The sequence below is a fragment of the Mandrillus leucophaeus genome, unplaced genomic scaffold (assembly GCF_000951045.1).
Source record: "Mandrillus leucophaeus isolate KB7577 unplaced genomic scaffold, Mleu.le_1.0 Scaffold257, whole genome shotgun sequence".
Taxonomy (NCBI): domain Eukaryota; kingdom Metazoa; phylum Chordata; class Mammalia; order Primates; family Cercopithecidae; genus Mandrillus; species Mandrillus leucophaeus.
This window is the reverse complement of record NW_012102665.1, coordinates 2893819-2896449: the sequence shown is the minus strand read 5'-3', so window position 1 is coordinate 2896449 and position 2631 is coordinate 2893819. Positions and strand designations below refer to the sequence as shown.

Genomic DNA, 2631 nt, shown 5'->3' with positions numbered 1-2631 from the left:
GCGTGCGCGCCCAGCGCGGCCAGACAGAATCCTCGCTGCCAGGTTGTTTCCGGCAGGGCCAGGTGTACCTGGACGGCATCGTGAGCATTCTGCGACATCGCCAGACCATCGATTTCCCGCTGCTGACCTCATTGGGCAAGGGGTCCTGTGAGTATGTGGACCACCTGCGGCCTCATGGGGTGCTGGATAATACCCGGGTGCCCCACTTCATGCAGAACTTGGCACCTTACCGGCAGCAGCTGGAGCACATCATGGCCACCAACCGGCTCGATGAGGCGGAGCTGGGTCGCCTGCTGCCCGATGTTGTAGGTTGAGGGCTGCAGACAGAGGCCCTGGACTAGAAGCTCCAGATAAGGCCCCCAGAACATGAAGCTCTTTGCTCTGTGCTTCCACGGCCTGGGTGTTTCTTGGGGGTGTTGGGAGGGCAGGAGCATTCCTTGAGAAGGAGTGGCAACATCAAAGGGTTTGTGTCCCTTGCTAGCCTCCTTGCAGCAGCATGTCTGGCAAACTGAGTCGCCCTCCTGCCTCCAGCTCTCTGTTGAGCAGAGGGAAGGCATGGGGGCAGAAGGAAGCTGAGTATTGATGGAGATGCGGTTGGTTTGGGAATAGAAACTTGTTCTTGCATGAGGTGGCTTTGGTTGTCCCGGTACTCCAGTCTGTCCCTTCCCTCACCTGGCCCCTTGGTGCTCCTTCAGCATTCGTGCTGTCTACCTCTCACTGGGTCCTGGTGGGGGTCGGGATCCCTTCTCCTGGGGTGATTGATGGCCTGAGCCTGGGGTCTTGGTAGTAGAGACCCAGCTGGTCTGGGGTGTGCTTTCCAACATTTTGCCTCTCTCACTGGTCATGTATTTATTCCATATTTATATGGTCTACTTCCTGTGGCTGGGAGCAGCAGCTCCTGAAGGTTCCACCGGGGGGAACAAGACACTCCTTCCTGGAAGATACCGATTTTCCTAGCCCCACTCCCATTACACACACACACACACCTAGCCCCACTCCCATTACACACACACACACACACACACACACACACACACACCCCACACACGGTGATTCAGGCCTTGTGAATCAAGCCCAAGAGCTCCCTTGGCCCTGTCCCCACTCCCTCCACTGGCCTCTGCTGTTCCTGTCTCTGCCCACACCCTCACAGCTGGTCTCTGGCAGAGGCTGACGTAGTCTAGGAGCAGCTGCAATTGCGCCTGAGGGACAGTCCCTAGAGTTTGGTGGCCCAAGTCCTGAACCCCTCCTGGACCAGGTGAGGTGCAGAGGTGCTTGCTGCTTCCAGTTTCCAGACTTAGCTGTGTGAGCCCCACTCATACCCTTTGGCCTTAGTTTTCCCATCTGTAAAACTCAGAAACACAGTTGGAAAGTCCTTATTCATTTAGTCAGCGAACAGAATATGTATAGAGCGCCTTTTGTGTAAGTTACTGGTCAGAATCCTCACTGAGCTCCCAGTCCAGAGGGAAGCCAGACAATTAAAACAGTAATAAAAAAAAAAAAGAAAAGAAAAAAAGAAAAAAAAGGGATAAGAAGCCTGACATATAAATAGCATGAATGGATAAGAACAAACAACCTGACAGAACAATGCAGGAAAATGCTAAAAGTTTAAATCTTAGACTTGAAAAGAAAAAATCACCAACAAAATGTGAAATAGAAATGCTCAGTTTAATTAGTTAAGAATTCAACTACATTCAAATGAAAAGAAAAGCCATTTGTCATCCTTAGAAAGAAAAATGATAAAAACAGCAGTAAAGTCCTGTGGTGTGAGGCTAGAGGAAACTGGACACTCTTGTCCCTCACATGGAGGAGGGTAAAGTACTAAAACCTTTCAGAAAATATCTATTGAAGTGAAAACAGACGCACTCTGAATCAGTCATCCCACTTTTGAGAATCTGTTCTGTGGAAAATGCATGTTCTTCCTAACCTTTGCTAAGCATTTAAACACACACATACGTATTACGACATATGAATGTTTGTGCAATGATATCTATTATGGCATTATTCATTGGGGCAAAAATCCAGAAGCAACCTTATGTCCATTATGGGTGGGAGGATTGAATAAAGTATGCATGTCTGCACTATAGAATATTTTGCAGCTATTAAGAAAGAATGATATGATTTTATAAATAATTGAAGAAATGTTCATGACATTGGTAATGAAAATGCAAGAGTAATTTGTAGAGAATGAACTTATTAAAAAAAGAAATAGGCCGGGCGCGGTGGCTCACTCCTGTAATCCCAGCACTGTGGGAGGCCGATGGCGGCAGATCACGAGGTCAGGAGATCAAGACCATCCTGGTTAACACGGTGAAACCCTGTCTCTACTAAAAATACAAATATTGCTAGGTGTGGTGGTGTGTGCCTGGTCCCAGCTACTCAGGAGGCTGAGGCAGGAGAATCGCTTGAACCCGGGAGGCAGAGGTTGCAGTGAGCCAAGATCACACCACTGCACTCCAGCCTTTGTGACACAGCGAAACTCTGTCTCAAAAAAAAAAAAAAGAAAAAGAAACAAAATACAACAGATGAGCCTTATCTTTAATCATGCCACTTAATCTCCACTTTCTAAAGAAGATTAGTAACGGCTGTTACTAATAAGGTGAATGAATATTCCTCCTGATCTTTCTCTTGCAT

At 47.9% G+C, this 2631-nt stretch overlaps 1 protein-coding gene and 1 pseudogene across 1 annotated transcript in view; one reads left to right on the top strand and one right to left on the bottom strand.

The window, feature by feature from the left end:
• Positions 1-314, top strand: part of LOC105542389 — a 9268-nt pseudogene extending 8954 nt beyond the window's left edge.
• Positions 1-2631, bottom strand: part of PIEZO2 (piezo-type mechanosensitive ion channel component 2) — a 478725-nt gene that overhangs the window by 57881 nt on the left and 418213 nt on the right. The window lies entirely within an intron of this gene.